Source organism: Saccopteryx leptura, chromosome 3 (assembly GCF_036850995.1).
Source record: "Saccopteryx leptura isolate mSacLep1 chromosome 3, mSacLep1_pri_phased_curated, whole genome shotgun sequence".
NCBI classification, from domain to species: Eukaryota; Metazoa; Chordata; class Mammalia; order Chiroptera; family Emballonuridae; genus Saccopteryx; species Saccopteryx leptura.
In genome coordinates this window covers 193,854,378-193,875,195 of record NC_089505.1, presented here as the reverse complement: position 1 = coordinate 193,875,195, position 20,818 = coordinate 193,854,378, and the positions used below count along the sequence as shown (strand labels likewise).

General features: G+C 43.7%; 1 protein-coding gene and 1 non-coding gene across 7 annotated transcripts in view; both read left to right on the top strand.

Annotated features, from left to right (window-relative positions):
• ATXN1 (ataxin 1) overlaps window positions 1-20,818 on the top strand; it is a 577,099-nt gene that overhangs the window by 453,922 nt on the left and 102,359 nt on the right. The window lies entirely within an intron of this gene.
• Window positions 5,523-5,648, top strand: LOC136401666 (small Cajal body-specific RNA 20). Its single transcript, XR_010750680.1, has one exon. It is a non-coding gene; the product is annotated as a small Cajal body-specific RNA 20 (non-coding RNA).

Genomic DNA, 20,818 nt, shown 5'->3' with positions numbered 1-20,818 from the left:
TCTTTGTGTTCATTGAGTTGTTTTCTGAGCTCCCTAAATTGCCTTTCTGTGTTTTCTTGTATATCTCTGAGTATTTTTAGGATTTCTATCTTGAAATCTCTGTCATTTAGCTCCAAGGTTTCCAATATATTAAATTTTTTCTCCATAGATTTTTCCTCATCTAGCTGTGTTACCTCTCTTTCTTTTGTATCCATGATATTCGATTTTCTCTTCCTTAATGGCATCTGAGGGTGGTTTTGTTGATAGTATTAATGAGATTTAATAAAGAATAAAAAGTTAAAAAATCAAAAAGATAATAAAAAAAGAAAAAATAAAAAGGAGTTGTTTTTTTAAAAAAAAAATTAATAATGAAATAAAGAAAAATAAAATAAAAATTTTTAAAAAAGGAAATTATTCCCCCCCTCCTTTTTTCCTCTCCTTTCCTCTCCCCTCTTTCCTGAGAAAATCTTGTGGTGAACTGTGAATTATAACAAACAATGCCTGTGATGGAGGGCCTGAATTGGGGAAAAGTAATAAGGGGGCAAAAAAAAAGAAAAAAGAAAAAAAAGAGGGTATGTACCCACAAAAAGCAAATAAGGAAAAAATTTGGGTCAAGAATAAAATGATTTGCTTTTAGGTTTTGGTTGTCTACGAGTTATGATGAGAGGAATAAGAGGAAAACAGAAAAATGGGGGAACAAATAAAAAAATTACTATTGTATTTAGTGGAACAAGAACTAGATAAAATGGAGGGCCAGGGATGGGAGCACTGCTAGTGAGTTAAACAGGTGAAGTAAAAAACCCCCAAAATGCCACAAACATAAGTTTGAGTCCCAGATAAGATACTTTGTTTGTTATTGAGGTTTGAATGAGAGGAGATGTAAAGGAGAAAGGAAGAAACTAATATAGAGGGAGAAAAGAAAGAGAGAGAGAGAAAAAAAAGAGGGAACCAGTAAAAGAAGAAAAAAGAAAGGAGAGAGAGAGAGAGAGAGAGAGAGAGAGTTAAGGGTTTTGGAGTGCAACCCTCATAGAGAGAAAGGAAGAGGAGAGAAAAGATAATGGGAGATGTAACACTTATGGGTAATGTAGTTCAAGGAGAGGAGAGAGTAATACCGGCAGAGAGTTAATCGGCCAAATTGGAGGAGGAAAAAAAGTATCAAGAATGAAGATAAGAGAAACAAACGAACAAATATAATAAAATGGGATAGGTTATAAAGTCTGCAGATTATTGATTTTGAGAGGTTATCTTCTTGCTTTTTCTTTTCTCTCCCTCTTCCTGGTCAGTGACTCTGTACCCCGGGTTCTGCCCCTTTGGCACGCTCAGGTAGAGGTTTGCAGTTGATAAGTCTCTATGGCAATGTCATGTATTGTGCTTTAGTCTCGTTGGCAGTCGAGGCTCATTAGCATTTATAGGCTCTGACAGTGAGAGAGTCCGTGTTCCTGGAGCCTTTCTCCTAGTCTTTCCTTCCTCAATTAGTACCTGATAATCCAGCTATGGGGTTGCTGCTGCCTCTGCCTGGATAGTAAGAGGCTCAAAGAGCTGGCAACTCCCCACTCTATTTCCACTCAGCACAGGGCTCTGGGTAAGGCTCAGTCAGTCAGAGCTGCTAGCATAATCAGGCGGGCTTTCCGCCCACTCAAAGACCTCTGGCTCTGTCTGCCACTCTGTCCGGTAACACAGGCGGGCGCCCACTTCCGGGGCGTTTGGAGGAAACACTCATTCACTATCTGCGTGCGCAGACCAGGATATCTGGCCAGCAGTCTCACGCTCTGAGTGAAACCCCCAACCGCATGGAAAAATTGCAGCGTTGGAATTGAGTCTCGCTCCGTCCCCGTGCGCGGCTTTTGCGAGGTGCTGGGGCAGCCCGAGATTCCGCTTTGGCCCACACAAAGGCCCCTGACTCTGCCCCTCTGTGTGATAACACAGGCACGCACTGCCGAGGTACTTGGAGGAATCTCTCACTCACTATCTGCGTGTGCGCGCAGACCAGGATATGAGGCCGGCCGCGTTTCCCTCTGAGTGAATCCCCCACCAGCACGGAAAATTTCCACCGTTGGAATTAGTTCTCGCTCCCTCCCGTGCGCGGCTTTCCCAGGGCACTGGGGCTGCCCAGAGATTCTGCTTTCAGCCCACAGAAAGGCTTCTGACTCTGCCTCTCTGTGGGGTAACACGGGCACCCACTTCCGGGGCTTAGGAAGAAATCTCTCGCCCACTAACTGCGCACTGACCAGGAGACTGGGTAAAATGGCTGCCCCGCTTGTCTTTCTTTGTTTGGGTTTGGCGCGAGTGTTAGCTTGTATTGCCCGGGTTGCCACAGGATCAGTTTTTCCTCGGCTTGCATCTCCGTGCCACAGCCTGGTTCGGCCGTTTGTGCCGTGGCCTGGATCGATTCACCCCCTTTGCCCGTCTCAGTTTCTATATTCACAGTTACCAGAGAAAGCCGCCCTGTTTAGGTTAGTGAGGAAGGCGGAGCATTTCTTACTCCCTATTTCCTTCGGGGTTTGGTTATATATTTAGCCAATTTTTCACTCGACCATACCTTTGAGTGTATTGCGAAGCATTTGGAGGCTCCAAGTATAGGTTTTTCTGTTTCTGGTTGAAGATCTTGTTGAGTTTTGGGGGAGATTTATCGGTATCGCTTCCTACCCCGCCATTACTCTGACGTCATCTCGCTAAATGTCATTCTACCAGATTCCAACTAAAGTACTTCCAAATATGAAAAGTTTGGTTTCAATTATATATTTAGTTGTTTATTAAAAACTATAAAGTACCTTGAAAAATGAAACACTACCACTAATTATTAGTTCTTAGAGAAAAAACTTGCTATATTTGTTTATTTTTTAAAGCACATAGGTAAGAAATGAAACTGTTGCACGTATCATTTGTAAATTAATACCCTATAAAGTCAGTAGCTCCTAATTCATCCAAACATACAATGTATTCCAAGTTTAGGATGGGTTAGAAGAGTGATTTTCTACCTGTGTGCTGCAAGAATTTTTAAAACTTGCACTACCTATTTAGTCAGAACTGACTTCTTTCCTCTTAGATTATCAAATTAAAAAAATGACAACAGCCCACACAACAATAGCCATACAGTATGAATGAATCAAAATAATACCTATTTTTTTTGTCAGATTAGCAAAATGTATAATTTTTGGTGTGCCAAAGAATTTTAGTAATTAGTTACTGTGTGCCATGAGATGAAAAAGGTTGGAAATCACTGAGTTAGAACTGTGGACTTGCATGGTAGCTCTAGAGTTGAAAAGGCCCCCAGGGTTTCTGACATGCATTCTGATGACCTGGATAAGTCACCCTTTCCCCTCACCCCAGGAAGTCTCTAGTTCTGAGAATTGATTTGTTCTAACTTTTAAAAATGTGGTTGCCAAATTGCCATTGACAGAAAAGAAAAAATCTTTTTCTTCTTGGCCTTTAATAGTTAGATAGAAGTACGCAAAAGGAACTGTTTGCTTGTGTTATTTTGTCCTTTTCATATTCTTTCAAGGCTCTCAGAGCATGGAAGGCAGGGTCAGCAAAGATTCTATGTTACATTTGGCACCTTTCCGCAAAGGGTCCTGTTTCCTGTAGAGTTTAAACTTAGATTCGCTGAGAATCTGAGAAATACAGTACTAAAGAGGGGACTGGAGTTTCCTCTAATAAGCGTCCCTTATTAGATTCCATTAGTGACTGTTAGACTTGATTCCCATCTTACATTAGAAGCTTGAGAGTAGCAAGCAGTATTGCCTCTTCCTTCCTCTCACAGATTCATTTCTTCATTCAGCTTTGATTTAGTGCCTCCCAAGGACCAGACTAAAGGGGTTTTATACGTAACTACCAACCTCCTTTCTTCATTCTATTATTTTAAGCGTTCCTTGGTAGTCCACTTACCTAAGTGCTGTTATTAAATTTCAGTCGATTTCATAAAGATTTTTTGGCATCCTCCTTGCTATGTTTCAGTGTAAATCACTCTTGGATAAAACAATCAGTATACACAGTAAGTAGACTAGTGGTATGATCGTACGTACTCGGAGTAGGAGAGTCTCAGATGGAATATGTTGGCGTTCTTCAGTTGGCTTCTCCAGGTGAGTGGGCTTCTCATTTCTAACTAGAATTGACCATGTGCAGGGGAGGTAGATAGAACATTGCCTCTACCTTCCTCTCTGTACATCTGTGAAACCTGTCTCAGCAGCTGGCACTTTCTGTGTTAGGGTTCAGTATCAGTACCACACAGTGTGTCAACACCTATAATGTTTTAGATAGGAAAAACAAACAAGAAATTTTTATTTTGCCAAAGGCCTTTTGGCATCATCCATGGTTTCTCTCTTCACTCTGCAGATAGATTTCAGGTCCTCCAAGCATGACCTCTGAGGAGGCCTTGGCCAGAGATGCCACCTCTCCTGCTGGCAGGGCTGAGTTAGCGTGGCCCTCTCCCCAGAGTAGGCTCTATGGGGAATGCACTCCCTGACACAGGAAGCCCCTTTCACACTCTCTGCCACCAGCTTCTTTGGTTATGGTCGAATTCTGCTCCGTTTTGAGCCCATTTAATCTACTTAAGGAAAAATGAACAGAAATCCTATCTTCATATAGACTAGAACAAAAGGGAATACTGACATTTTGTAACTTAATTAACTTATAATAAGAACAGGAAGAAACCCAACGAATTTTGATTATCTTTTCTCTTTTAGAAAGTAGTACAACAAAATGAGTCAGGGAGCCCCATTAGTTCTGTAGGGATTTGGCAGAAGTGTAGTGAATAGATTATCAGTTGTCCCTTCGATCTCCAGCTGTCTCTGGGCTCTCTGCTTCCTGTGGCTCCGCTGACTTGCCGTCTGCTCAGCTACGTAGTGCCTGACACATGCCAAGAGCATAGTGATCACGTAAAGGAGACTGAAGTCTTCCATGCACATTTGCCATGCGGCTCATCACATGCACACAGATGTAACACTGGGATCTGTCATTTGTTGTCATTTGGCCATGGCTAAATAGGCTCCCACAGTGGTGGCACCAGTTGGCAGTCCCACCAGCAGCCAGTACACCTATTAACAGGTGGATCAATTAGAGGAATATAGTACATATAGTTTCTAAATAGCATTAAACAGCACTAGGGTTCAGTTGTCAAGAGTTCTTTTAATCCTTTGTTGAGCTCTTAAAACTCTCGAAGCCAATAGCTTCTACAGCCTGGGCCTCTCCTCTGAAGGTCAGACTGGGATTGTTTCCTGCCTCTTACCTGTCTTCAGTTAGATGAACTCTTGACCTTCTCCCCAACCTGCTCCCCCCATCTTAGGAAGTAGCAGCTCCTTCTTTACTCAGGCCAAAAGCTTCGAGGTTGTTCTTGACTCTTTTTCTCTCCTGCGCAACCCCTCTGGGCCATATCAGTTGCTTGAAGTGTTTCAGTGGCCTCCTAACTGGTCTCTCTGCTTCCACCTTTGCTTCCAGAAAATATATCTGCAACACAACTTCCAGAATGAATTTGTTAAAACATGGTTCAGACCTTGTCATTACTCTGATCAGACCTCTCCTTGGTCTCACAATTCATTCAGAAGAAGAACCTCCAGGGGGCTGCAGGGGTTTCTTTTCTCCTCAGCCAGGGTTGGAGGCCAAGATCAGGCTTTGAGGATCATTGTCGGGGCTGCCATGAGCTGGGCAGTCCTGTTTTCCTACCACAAATATTTGGGGGGGAAAAAAAAGAAGAACCATAGACTTTATCATGGCCTAAAGTTTGCAATATAATCACCTATACCCCACCTCTGACTCCATTCCTACTATCTTCCCCGTACTGAGCCCAGCACACTAGCCCCCTCCTCCAACATGCCAGGCAGGATCCCACCCCAGGACCTTTGCACCTTCACTTTCTCAACCTGAAATAGGCTTCCCCAAGTCACCACATTGCTTTCTTCTTCACTCTCTTGAGGCTTTTGCCCAAATGTCACTGTCTCTGTGAGATCTCTCTTGACAAACTTTTAAAAATTGTATTCTAAACCATTTCCCTAGCCTCTTTTTCTCCTTAACATTTATCATCATTTAATAGAAAATATTTTGTTATAAACTTTTTGTTTATCTCCATAAGGACAGATAATTTTTTGTTGTTGATTGTTGTCCCCGAGTCAACTACAGTTCCTGACAGACAGATACGCAATAACTATCTATTTAATTAATCGGCTGAGACAGTATCACAATAATAAAAGACTAGCATTTATTTAACAACTACTATGTGTCAGGCACTGTGCTCAGTGCTTTAAATGTATTTGGTCTCCAAATAAATAATTGGGCCAGTCAATAGGTAGACATTATTACTTTCCTTTCACGTGAGGAAATTGAGCCCTAGACAAATTGAGTAGCATTCTTTAGGTCTCACAGCTAAGTAGAGGTGCCAGAAGGGGAACCCTGACCATCTGTTTCCAGAACCTGCATCCTCAACTGCTCTGCTCCACTGCCTCTGGTGGGAGACAGCCCAGATCACCCTCACCTGGCTTTGCTCCCTGCAGTCCACACTCCTGTCTCTTGCTGGGGTCATCTGTGATTTCCATGTGATTTGTGTCACTGGATCTTTTGTATGTTTCTTTCTTTCTTTCTTTTTTTTTTCATAGAGACAGAGAGAGAGAGAGAGTCAGAGATAGGGACAGACAGTCAGGAACGGAGAGAGATGAGAAACATCAATCATCAGTTTTTCGTTACGACACCTTAGTGTTCATTGATTGCTTTCTCATATATGCCTTGACCACGGGCCTTCAGCAGACCGAGTAACCCCTTGCTCGAGCCAGCGGCCTTGGGTCCAAGCTGGTGAGCTTTGCTCAAACCAGATGAGCCCGCACTCAAGCTGGTGATCTCGGGGTCTCAAACCTGGGTCCTCTGCATCCCAGTCCAAGGCTCTATCCACTGCGCCACTGCCTGGTCAGGCTGTGTGTGTTTCTTAATGATAGTTGTTGTCTTAGTTGATTTTTTAACAGCTTTGCCAGTGCTGCTCATTCCCTCCTTTCTAAAACCCCTTCTTCCCTGGGCTTCCTCCTGGTTTCCCCCCTACCCTTCTGGTTCATCCTTCCCGATGCAGTTCTCAGGAGTTCCTCGTCTGCATGCTCGCGGCACCTCTAAATGTTGGCGCTCCTCATGGCTTAGTCCTTGGTCTACTTTTCTCCTCAAGTTGTGCTTTTTCCTAGATGATCTAATCCCAACTCACAGCACTTTGGTGGACACAAAGCTCCTGCATCTGCAACTTCAGGCCAGGTGTCTCCACAACCTTCGACCTATATGTGCAGCTGCCTGTTGAGCAGCTCCATTTGGAGATTACAAAGGCACCTTAACTCGGAATGTTCAAAGCTTAAGTTATAACCCTTTGCGTTACACCAAGTCTCCCCTTACTCTAGTGTTCTCCATCACAGTCATCAGCCCCATCTGGTTTTGAAGGCAAATGCCTAAAAATTATCCTTGAATCTCTTTCTACCTGTACATCTGTCACCAAGTCCTCCTGACCTCATTTGTTAAATATCTTTTGAATCTACCCCCTTCCCTCCATCTGCACTGCCACCACTCTAGTCCCACCATCTCTGTCTAGGAGCCCAGCATCCCTGACCTTCTCACACCACGTTTAGCTCTTCCCCACCACCTTGTGCTTTCCTCTGAGAGCTCTGTTCACGTATACGCCTGTGCATTTGTGCGGCATGTCATTAATGTCTTCTCTCCCCCACTGGAATATAAGCTCTTTGAGAATGGAGACTGTGCCTGGTTTCATTCGGTCTTCACAGAGGGCCTAGCATGAGAAAATAAGTGTGATGTATCAGATGATGGGCCCTTGAGATCAAGGGAGAATAAAGAATATTGAAAACCAGATAGGAAACTGTGCTGTTTAGCATAGCACTGTAATGAATAAATGGTTATTGCTGATACCTTAGTCATCAAAGAAAGGTTAAAATTTACTATTCTCTGATTTAACAGGCAGGTACATAGATGTAGAACTATGAAAGGAACAGATCTTAGAAAAATTCCCATTCAGTAAGTGAAGTATTAGAAGGTAAAGAGAGATTAAGTTAATTTATGTGAATACTTCATTGCTTGACAATGCAGACAAATATTTACATCCAACTGTGAGTACAAATAGCACATTCTCACTTACCCATGCCAAATGCAGGCTGAGGGACACAGATCATAGAAATGACAGTGAGTGAGGAAAGTGAGTCATTGATTTGCATGCCATCTCCTTCGCTTGATCATGGAGGACTTGACAGAGAGGCTAAAAAAAATGGCCAACAGGAAAAGGGAGAAACAGGAAGAACCCTGGCTAATCCTCTACCAGATAATTAAGATTTAACTGGGTTTTGATGTCTGCACATGTTTCTGTATGTGGGAAAGGATTAACTCACAAATATTATAAATGCAAATTTTTGAAGGTTTTTGGAAAATGCATCTCATAGCATATGGTATCAAATTAATTTGGGGTTTCACTTGTCTCCATCTGACTTAGGCACGTTGAATTATGAGATAATAGTTTGGCATCTGTGTTCACGGTGCTTTTTGTAAGGTTCTCAATTTGACAAAATTTGTCTGAGGTTAGAGGATGTGTGGTGAGCCTTGTTGAGGAGATGAGGAAGTAGAGGCATAGGGTCGATTAGTGGCTTGGAAATAGATTGTCGATAGAGCTGTCAAGACCTAGGTCTGCAGACTATGGCTCTAGCATCATTTCTGCCTTTGTGTAGAGTACTTTCCGTACTTTCATTCTCTGTCGTGCTGCTTAATACAACCTGTTTCATCCTGCTGCCCATCAGGGTTAGAAGAAATTTAAGACAGGATAGATTCTGTTTGACAGTAAGGAGCTGTACAGATGGATTCCATTGGGACAGAATGTGCCTATAGCCTCAGTAGTATTAAAACTTCCCAGTGATGTGTTATCACAGCTTCACCTGGGCTCCGTGTGGCGAGAAGACGCGGAATCTGGAAGGACATCTCTCTGTTTGAAGTGGTTGGTTGCTCTTGTTTGCTATCCTCTGGTGTCTCCTAAGAGCATTTGATTTTCCTTTTCTTCCTCAAAGCCAACTATAACATCTAATTTAATATTTATCAGCTGTTTCTCCTGCAGTCCATGTAAATTTGGAGTTATCAACTAATTGTGTTACAGTTGCTAGCGAGAAGTATTCCAAAGGTGTGGGTCACCAGTTGCCTCTCAGCAGAGCTGTTGCGCTCGTGACTCATAGCAGTAGTTTCTGTACTGAGCGGCCCCACAACTTGCAAACGATTCTGAGCTTTATTCCATAAAGTATGTCTATAAAATAGTGACTCCTATTTAGGTTGTTACTTTTGAAATATTGCTCTACACTTGCCTTTATCACCCAGTTCCTAAATCTGATGCACAAAGGAAAATAATTGGGATTCAAAACCTACCGTGGATTTGTTGTATTGATGCTGTAGGTGAATTAACTGCTGCTCAATGGAGAGCCTTCTTTACACTTCTCCAAACCAGAATATTATTGCTATATGTTACTCTGCCCTGAGCGGTGAGGACTGAGCTCTGCGGTGCTTCAGAAAATATTGAAAGAGTTTTAAAGAGGTTGGAATACATAGAAACTCAGAATATTTGAATGTCAGCCCAGATGTTGGCAGACTTCCATTCAGATTTCATCGTGATAAAATGTATACTCAGCATCTAGGTTCAAGCCCTCGGTAGTTTATAAGCAAATCTCTCTGCTTTTTCTAGAATTGTTACAAAAAATAATAGGTTAAGCAAATTTTCTGGTGATGCCTATGCGTGCACAGACATGCATGAAGCCTCCGTGTCTTCCAAACTTGGAAAACATATTTTAACAGCACAAGTATTTCTGCACATTTGATCTACATCAAAACCTCTTTTTTCTCTCCCTCATATGCTTTTTAATTATATAGTTTAAATGTTTTACCTAGTCAATCTCTTTGGTCCTGGAGCTGTAAACATCACACACGGCTAATAAGCTTTAGGAAAGAAAAGAAAATGACATTTAGTATAGAGATTCTACAAAACCAATGAAAAAACTCATGCAAATGAGCTAGAGAACAGACAGATTTTCATATCCTTGTTAGTTTCATGATGATATTCTCAGCATGAGCCTGGCAGACTTGCCTTTTTACCTCTTGGTATGATGCATGTACTAGTGGTAGGGCCCTGCAGGGTCAATTTAACAAATGTAACATTGTGATTTTCCCAGGCCGTTGTCTCAGAAACACTAAGCAAGATGTGGCAATAAATAGTGACAGAGAAAATTGATTTTTGAAATAAATACTTTTAGAGGTCGGGGCTATGGAGGGACATTCAGGGTAAGCTAAACAAATTTTGGTACAGGTGTCATTGGCATTTCAAAATAAATAGATCCCACCAATTCTGCCACTGTCTTTACACCCTCATGCCTACCATCAAAACTTCTGCCTACAGACTGGGCAAATTTTAAAAGTCACCTTTGGCTGCATCAGGATATCAGGATCGCTCTGTCATCAGAAAGCACACAAAGGCCCTGGCCGGTTGGCTCAGCGGTAGAGCGTTGGCCTGGCGTGCGGGGGACCCGGGTTCGATTCCCGGCCAGGGCACATAGGAGAAGCGCCCATTTGCTTCTCCACTCCCCCCCTCCTTCCTCTCTGTCTCTCTCTTCCCCTCCCGCAGCCAAGGCTCCATTGGAGCAAAGATGGCCCAGGCGCTGGGGATGGCTCCTTGGCCTCTGCCCCAGGCGCTAGAGTGGCTCTGGTCGCGGCAGAGCGTTGCCCCTGGTGGGCATGCCGGGTGGATCCCGGTCGGGCACATGCGGGAGTCTGTCTGACTGTCTCTCCCCGTTTCCAGCTTCAGAAAAATACAAAAAAAAAAAAAAAAAGCACACAAAGGAAGCTGCTTTTTCCACCAATCTGTTAGAGTAATAAATAGAAGCCTAATGGCCAAGTTGCATATTTATTTAATTAGTAGTATATATGGTCAGATTTTGATACATGGAAGCATCATTGAATAGTGTTTAAGAAGGATTTTGATATTTTCAAGACTTAGATTTGAGCTCAGCCCTGGTATCCTCCCTACCTTGGTTTCTCATCCATACGTGAGCACAATAAATAATTGTAAGGGTTAAATTAGAGAATACAAATTGTTATCAGACTGCCTGGCTTGCAGTAAATACCCAATAGGTGGTATTATTACTTTGAAATGCTTTCAAAACTATAATCAAGTTATACTTGTAATAAACAATTTAAAAAAGCAGGTAGCTTTCTTAAGAGGAAATGAAAATTTACCCATGAAATGTACTTGGAGACTTTTAGAGGGTCTTTTCCAAATTGTTATAAAATACCTCTGAAGTAAATTTGCCCATTTCTGCCCGCACCAATCCTGTAACATTCCAGGAATAAAACTGCACTTGGGTTTAAAAATAAAACGGGTAGAACACACTGACTTAGAAGTCCTTGGCAGACATCCCCCCCCAGCAGAATGTTCTCTCAATTGGTGGGATCGTAATAAAAGAGATGTATATTTTTTTAATCTGCTCTGGCTCCCCCATCCCTCAGCCATTTGTATTTCTCTATTGGGAAAGCTCAGGATTCTTGGATTTCACCTCACCTGCCCCCTCTGATATCTGCACCCCCCCCAAAATAAACCACATCCGCATAGAACCTCCTTCCTGAGGAAGCACAGAGCAGAGCCGCTCTCTGATACCGTATGTGTGCATACTGGACTGGCAGAGGAAGGTCACGGAAACAGGAGAGGACTCTGCTGTTTTCAGTTGTAAAGACTGCCAGAAAAAAAAGGGGGAAAAACCCCACTTAAATGTATTCACATCTCTTGCCTGTTTTCTATTCTGTAAATATTCAAACCCTTTTTAAAAAGGCTTTTGATAATGTGTTATTCTAGAAAATGCCATGAACCTTGGGTATACAGAGGACTCCCAAATCCCATAGGAATGACTCAGTAAAGAGAGTTAGCTAAAATGGTATTGGCAGGATCGGGTAGAGAATCTTGTTACTACACACACACACACACACACACACACACACACACACACCAGCCACCTCCACCCCTATCATCACCATAGAAATTATGTAAAAACTAGACATTCTCCTCTCCCTCAAATAGGCAGTTGCATCTTTCCCAAAAATGGAAGGGGAGAAAGCTTTCTTTGGCTGAGCCATATGCAAAAAATTATGGAACATCTGTGGAAGTAACAACATACAACAAGACAAGTTATTGGTGGTAAAAGGCAAAGCCCTTGTTTCAAAAACATGTCTGGAGATAGTGTGTACACAGAACCTTGCTTTGTGCTAATTACACCTAGTAACTGTCAGCTTTGTGGGCCACAGGCTGGGCTTTAATAATTCCTGGTTGCAGTAGGGTGTTTTTTCTTTTTTCTTTTCTTTTTTTGTTCTATGCTTTCTTTTTTGTTGTTGTTCGTTCAATAAACTGTTAGCTTTATTTCAATAGCTGCTGTCATCTGGAAAACTAAATCAGAAATATCGGAGATTTGTGACTTGCAACTCACGTCTGGAAATGGAGTCGTGGGCACCTGTCCCCCTTCACCCTGGGCTGCTTTTCTCCAAGCGAGGGAACAGGGGGTCCAAGCAACTCATCTGTGAGCTTCAGAAATATATTTTCCTTTCCACATTTAATTCTGTTCTCTGCCTCATCACCCATCACAAAAATAATATCATTCCAGGCAAATTTAGTTGCTTTACTTATTCTGAAACTCGCTGTAATTTAGTCTGTGTGTCAAGCCTTCCAGGGATGCATGGTTGAATGCGTGCTCTGACATACTTAGTCTCCACTGGGAATCCGAAGACCTGTGTTTGGGCCCCGTTCCCACACCCTTCCACCCTGTGATCTCGGGAAAGGAATCGCTTAGTTGTCCATCCTACATTTCTCCTTTTGGTGGGGTGGGGGCATTTGTACCTGCTCAAATGAGATTAAAACTGCAGAAACACACGGCCTGTTTGTTATTAAAAGAGAAACTCTGATGCTATTGTTTTTTATGCTAAAAGAGCTCTAAACATCGCATTATCACCTGCGTCAGATTTCTTTGCATATTTGGCAGTGCCAGTGAGAAACCTCCCAGTAGTAAAGAGAAAAACTGCATGAAAAACCGAGGACATCTATCGACGAGGAAGAAGCAGTAGGACAGGGTTTAATCTCTGGTTCACATGCCCAAGCCACGTGTCCCTCCTGTCCCCGGAACCTCTCAGCTCATAGTGAGGAGGAAACAAGTGCAGTGACAGGTAGCCAAGGTGACCTCTGTCAGCCTCCCAGTCTTTCCTCCCTCCACTTCCCATCAGTAGGCTTTTTCCAACCAATTGCAACTTGCTCTGTAATTCAACTCTTCCCTGCACATTTCCACATGTCCCTCTCATTCTGACCCAGCCCGTCAAAATCCTCCCCATATTTCAAGACCCAGCATACACCCATCTTCTCCACAAACCCTCTAACTGCAAAGCCATCTACCCTCTCCCTCCTTTGGGCTCCCAGATCCCTTTGTTATTTGTACTTCTTTGCTGTTTATAAGACTCATCACAGTCTGCTTGTTAGTGTGATTAGCTTCGTAACTGTTTCAGTAGAAAAGGGCAGCCCTGTGTGCTGTTGAGGTGCAGGAGCTGGAGTGAACCTGTCTGGCTTCAGATGCCCCCCCCTCTGTCTTCTCCTACCACTGTTTGGGGTCCTTTTTTGTGGTAGAGATAGAGTCAGAGAGAGGGACAGATAGGGACAGACAGACAGGAAGGGAGAGAGATGAGAAACATCAGTTCTTCGTTGCGGTTCCTTAGTTGTTCATTGATTGATTTCTCATATGTGCCTTGACCGGGGGGCTACAGCTGACCAAGTGACCCCTTGCTCAAGCCAGCAACCTTGGGCTCAAGCTGGTGAGCTTTGCTCAAACCAGAGGGGCCCGTGCTCAAGCTGGCGACCTCAGAGTCTCGAACCTGGGTCCTCTGCATCCCAGTCCGATGTTCTATCCACTGCGCCACTGCTTGGTCAGGCTAGGGTCAATTCTTAATCTCTCTGTGTCTAGTTCCCTCATTTGCAGACCTGGCCTAGTAGTAAAAGCTACCACACAAAGTGGCTGTGAGGGTTAAGTCAATGTAAAGCTCTTACAACAGTGTGTAAGCACCTAATATTGACTATTAAGTAGTAACTGCATACTGGAGAAGAGAGGCCACGGCTTGTTTGTGCTTTTATGCCCCTATACTTGACATGTAGAAAAGACCCAGTCCATGAACATTAAAGTCCATATCAGGTACATTTAGCAACATAAAACTGTTTGTTTGATTCAGCTAAATAATTCAGAGTGCAGCAAGCCTCCCCGCCCACAGCCGGTCCCTCCTCCAGTCACTGACTACGTGTGAGGAATCAGAGTATTTCAAAACAACCGCAGAGCCCTGTGGGTACATTTGCAATGTCTTTATGTGCCTGCTTTCTCTTTTGGGTGCAGACAGTTAGCAGAACCCGGTTACAAGGCATGCATATGTATGCAGCATTATTTTGCAGAAGCTGAATGAAAGAACAGGAGTTGTATCCTGCCTGAGTGCCTCAATCCAGGCTTCCAGAGGCTCCATGCCCTAAACACTGCAGGCTATTGAAGTCACTTTTAAAAGCGGAAACTTGATGTTCTCTGCTCAAGTTTTAGAAGCATTTATAACAAATCAGGTGAATGAAAGTATGAAAAATCAGAAATGAGGACCACCACCATTTCTGAGAGTCTTTGTAATAATATTGTGTGTAAGGGAGTGTGTTTATGAGTGTGTGTGTGTGTGTGTGTGTGCGCGCGCACGTGCACGCATGTTTAACCTTCATGCAAGAAGCAGAGGGTAGGCCCTGGCCGGATAGCTCAGTTGGTTGGAGCGTCATCACAATATACTAAAGTTGTGGGTTCTATCCGCCATCAGGGCACATACAGGAAGCAACCAACAAATGTATAGATGAATGAAACAAGTCTATCTTTCTCTCCCTACCCTTTTCTCTCTCTTCCTTCTTCTTTCTCTAAAACCTATCAATAAATAAAGAAGCAGGAGTGTAGTTTTCCACTTGGAACCGGGTAACCCTGTATAAAGTTTATCTCAGTGGTTCTGATTTCCCCACTCAGAGAACGTTTTGCAATGTCTGGAGACATTATTGGATGTTACAACTGGGAAGGTGCTACCAGCATGACCTGGGTAGAGATCTGGAATGCTATTAAACATCTATAATGTACAGACAACCCCTTTGTCACACACCCCAAAGAGTTATCCAGTACAAGATGGCAATGGTACTGAAGTTGAGAAGCCTGGTTTACCTTAACCTAAAAAAGAAGGATGAGAATTCTGGTGAGGAATGTTGCCACATCTGTGCTGGAGCCATGGCACACATTGAAGGCCATGTGGGGCTCACCGCTGGACCTAGACAGACCACGTGCTTTCACAGAAATTCCTCCAGCTCTTCCTCCCCAATAAATTCAGTCCATGAGGATGCACTTGACAGGGGGTTTTAGGTGGGAATGTAGAGGGGCTTGTTCTGAATTTGTCCTTTGCTGGCAGATTATTTCTGATAACTTAATCCCGACCTTACCTTTTGTGAGTTTCTACCTACTTTCAGTTTTTCAATTCTATGGTTCCATGAGGCAAGATGCATGTAGGAGGTGGAGAAGGGTTAAAGCAGCAAGGGGATGCTGGGTGGAGAGAGGGAAACAAAAAGGAAAAGAGAGAGAGAGAGATAAATGGAGCCCCTCTTGGTTTAATGGTCCTGGCATTTTGCTGCCAATATCTTACACACACACACACACACACACACACACACACACACACACACACACACATACGCACGTGCATATACATTGGCCTACCACCACATGCAGGCCAGGTGGTTCCTGCTTACATACATGGCTTGGCGCTTTTACTCTTTGGCTAATTCTGTTTCACACATGAACAACACAGCCTCCTCCCAGAGACTTGTCATCCATCTGCTTGCAGAAAGGCTGTCTGTTTCCCTCCGAAAACTGGTCCAATCAACATTTTGCTTTGGCCAGGGTAGCTTACCAGCAGTTCCTCCATAAGGTCTGTAATTACACTTTCTCATTCTCATTTTCCTGGCTGTCTTCACCCTCTGTCCCCTCTGTGTCTCCTACTCCCATCAACCCCCACTCTCAGCCTTCTCCATTTCTGGTAAGAGGCCCTGTCAGAATGAATGACAGAATCATCTTCCTTCCCCTGAAATGGCTCATTACTCATAACTTTGAAGCAGTGTTGCCTTCTGTCCTCTCAAGGTTTGCAGATTCCCCACCCCACCCCAAATGATCCAGAGAGAAATAGTGGACACGTGCCTTGCCTCGCACTCCCTGTAAGCTGTGCCACTGTAGCAGTCTTGTGGGCAAATATGCCACTGAGTCTTCACTTGTGATCTGCTCCAGCCTGTCTTCCCCATATGCTTGCAACAGACAGAGGTTAATTCCAGCAGCACCCTGAGGCTAGCCTTGAAACCTCCCTCTGATGTCATCATGCTGATGTGCTGCGCACTTTTTCTTCATTTAGGAACACAGGTCATGTCCAAGTGGCAGACAAGTTATGGGGTATGGAGCACTATATATTGCAGCCATGCTGGTCCTTGAGTGAGGGAGCTGTGAAGAGCTCGGAGGGGCCAAGGGCTGAGCCACATTTCAAGGTTCTCAATCCCACCAACTTTCTCCCAAGTGACTTCTAGTTCTTAAACATGTGAAGAGTAGCACAAACAGAAGGGATGTCGTGAGAACTAGGAAGTAAATCTAATAATAAACTCTTTTGGCAAATGTCCAAAATGTCCCGGCAAATGTCCATGTTGAAGCTTTAGAGACCCAGATGACAATGAGAATGTTTTATAAAAACATCTGAAATCTGCTGTTTTGAAGGAAAAGAAAAATCTGAAGAATGATGAAAAAAGTCTGAAGACTCTGCAGAGTCTAAGGGGTGAAAGTATGCTTTTCTGTGGTTCACTGCTGGGTAATCTGGACCTAGAACTAGACTTCTGTTCCAGTGTAATATATTTGGAGCATTCCTAGACAATAAGTTAAGAGGTAAACACTGTTTAAATGCTGCTCTACAATAAGGTATTTTAAGCTAATCCACTGGAGGGAGGAATGCAAGTGTGTGGTAGGCCACTGAGATCAAGCATGCTCTTCTTTTTCTGAATGTGAAGCTTGTGGGTACAGAGGGCTCTGGAAACAGAAAGCACATGTGCATATTTGGTTTTGCTCTGGTCTGTGGGACTCTGAGTCAAGCACTTGAGCACTTTAAAATATGAAATATTTAGGAGATCTAGTACATAATAGCATTTTAGAGGGAAGAACAGCAATAGCTTGGATGGTACTCTGCTTTGGGCCAACTGAGTCTATACATGATGGGCATGTTATAGAAGAGCCTTCCAGGGCATCAGAAGCAACCATTCCTAGAAGACCCTGAGTACAGACTGCACTAGGCCAGACCCGGCACCATCAGATGTTTCCAGAAGGTCCGTAGAGGAGATGCAGCAGCAGCCGTGGGGTGGCTTCCAGCCCAGTCGAAGCAGCTGACACTCGTGGGCTTCTGAGTGGCTCAGCCCACCCGCTCCTGAAGAGAACTGTGGAGCACGCACATCCCTTCTCCCCTCGAACACTTCTCTCTTCTCTTCACCTGCACTCCTGGTCAGGCAGAGCCCAGATGATCCTCTCTGAAAGCCATGTCCAGCCAGATCTTGAGGCTCCCTCAAACATTCCTCCAGCCACCATTCTGAATGGGAGAATGGATGAGGACAGCATGGAGAATTCCAGTTTATTCTCCTCCATGAAATGGCCACTTCGCTGTGGGACGTAAGGTGCTGCATGCCTGTTCCTGGATCATTGGGCAAGTCCTGGAAGTGAGTCAACTCAATACTAATACTGAATAGCCACGGTTTGCCAGTTCAGCCAGAGTCAGGTAGAGAGAGGGAGAGTTAGTAAAGTCAGGCTCTGACAGGGCTGGAAAGTCACCTGCAGGGGAACCTCTCTTACTGTGATTTTCCAGATGAGCTGTGTGGATAGCTTCCAATCACTGAATGGTTGCATGCTCAGGCTTCTCTTACACGCTGCTTCTGTGCTTCTTTCCTGCCTCCCTTTGAACCCATAGTTTGGATTTGGCTTGTAGGAGCAATTCTATTGTAGCAACATTTAATTACAAAAGAAACTGAGAATCAGAAATCCTGAGTTCTGGGCTTAGCTGGGCTGCCTGTTTTTTGTCTACATTAGACAAACCGCTTCACCTCTCTGGTCTTGGTTTTATGTGGATTATCACACCTGCTCACCCAATAATATAGGATTCCGAGGAGACTCATATGAGGCCAAGGATGTAGAAGTGCTTTGAGAAGTTAAAAAGTTTTCTTTATATAATGGGTTCTTACAAAGCTCTGTAGGCACCGTGCTTGGTCCCAGGAATTAGCATTCTCGTAGGCCAGTCCAAACAAGCTTCATTTGTTTTGAGCAGCTCAGGTGCACATTCTGTTAAAAAAAAAACTACCCAAACTCTTTAAAACGTCATTATTTATTATCGTAATAACCAGGTGGTATTGAATGGACTCATATGTGGATGCTTTACTTATTTGGAAACCTCTTTATTTAACTTCTATACACTCATAAAACAAAACTTCACCTTCTCTCATCTGCTACCCTGTTCTCAAGTTTAGCCCTTGGGAGCTGTGGACAAGGTTAGGCCTTGTGTACCCTGAATGCTCTCTGGGCCTCTGCTTCACCAATCAACAGCGCCATAGCCAGCAACAAGTAGCTACAAATTCTCTTGTACCCTGAGAGAACACCTTAAACCCCAACCCCAGACAAAGGAAATCATGCTATTCTAATGTCACACTTAGAAAGTCTTGGAACCGATGACATTTGGGATGTTGGGAGCTAGAAGTCCTTGTAGTGAGATCATGAGAACATCATGGCCCAGAAATCATTGCTCAAGAGTGAGGACCCGAATTACAGCCCAGCCTTGAGTGAGGGCCCGGTTCAATTGATTGCTTGTTTGATTAACGACTGGATCTAAGTTCTTTAGGAGATTTTGTCTAAGAGTGACTGAAGAGTAAGAGAATATACCTTCATTTATAACATTTGCATCATCAGAATAATGAGAGCTTGTAACTGATAGGTAATGAGATCTTTTTCTTTAAAAGAAAGTGAAGGTGGGCTGAATTGAGGTTGTTAAAATAGCCTGATGCAAAATCACTAGAAGAATTTCAGGATGGTTGAGATCATACCTGAACAATAAAAGATCAAGAGGCAATTTTTAGACATGTTTAACAAGTGAAATATTATTCGAAGATTGGAACATGTTTAGAAGGATTACTTCCCTTTTCCCAGCCTTATCACTAATTATCACCAACAGTTTATAATTATCACTAATAGTTCAATGAATTATTATTATTCATTAAAAATAAATTCTAGAATTCCTACTTCAAATTTTGTTATCTGAATCAGATCAGATATCATATAAAAGTACTGTTAATTTTATTGAGATATAGTTGACATACAAGGTTTTATAAGCTGAAGATGTACAAGATGTTGATTTGATACACTTACATATTGCAATATAATTTACCACCTTAACAAAGATCTACAGAACCTTGTGGTGTGTAAAGGGATTGAGAGATGTTAAGGGTACAAACTTGCAACTGGATAAGTAAGTCCTGGAAATCGAATGCACAGCATAACAATTATCATCAATAATCATAATCTGTATTATAGCCTGACCAGGCAGTGGTGCAGTGGATAGTGTTGGACGGAGATGCAGAGGACCCAAGTTCGCCAGCTTGAGCACAGGCTCACCAGCTTGAGTGTGGGGTCACTGGCTTGAGTGTGGGATCATAAACATGACCCCATGGTCACTGGTTTGAGCCCAAAAGTTGCTGGCTTGAAACCCAAGTTCGCTGGCTTGAGCCCAAGGTCACTGGCTTGAGCAAGGCGTCACTCGCTCTACTGTAGCCCCCCCCCCAGTCAAGGCATATGTGAGAAAGCAATCAATGAACAACTAAAGAGCTGCAATGAAGAATTGATGCTTCTCATCTCTCTCCCTTCCTGTCTGTCTGTCCCTATCTGTCCCTCTCTCTGTCACTGTCTCACACACACACACACACACACACACACACACACACACACACATACACACAAATACTGTATTAAAAACTGCAAGGCCCTGGCCGGTTGGCTCAGCGGTAGAGCGTCAGCCTGGCGTGCGGGGGACCTGGGTTCGATTCCCGGCCAGGGCACATAGGAGAAGCGCCCATTTGCTTCTCCACCCCTCCCCCCTCCTTCCTCTCTGTCTCTCTCTTCCCCTCCCGCAGCCAAGGCTCCATTGGAGCAAAGATGGCCCGGGTGCTGGGGATGGCTCCTTGGCCTCTGCCCCAGGCGCTAGAGTGGCTCTGGTCACGGCAGAGCGATGCCCCGGAGGGGCAGAGCATCGCCCCCTGGTGGGCAGAGCGTAGCCCCTGGTGGGCGTGCCGGGTGGATCCCGGTCGGGCGCATGCGGGAGTCTATCTGACTGTTTCTCCCCGTTTCCAGCTTCAGAAAAAAAATACAAAACAAAACAAAACCAAAAAAACCCTGCAAATTTGCTAAGACAAGTACTTTTTTTAAAAGCTCCTTACTGAAAGTAAAGTCTTTTTCAGTAGTGAACCTTTAACATTCTGGTTTCTCTCTGACTTGATATAGACTAAAATTAGACCGCATTGGCCCAGATCAGAAAAATGGAGAGGACAGAACTAATACAGATGAAACAAATGTCTGCATGAATAATGGGGCCCCCTAGTCATTGTATGTCTGTTGTGTTTAGTGTTTCCCCACCTGAGGCGGCTTTCCTGAAAGAAAGGATTTGCAGCAGGGTCTTTATAATGAGAGCTGAGGGAGTGCCTACTTGGTTGGGTCCG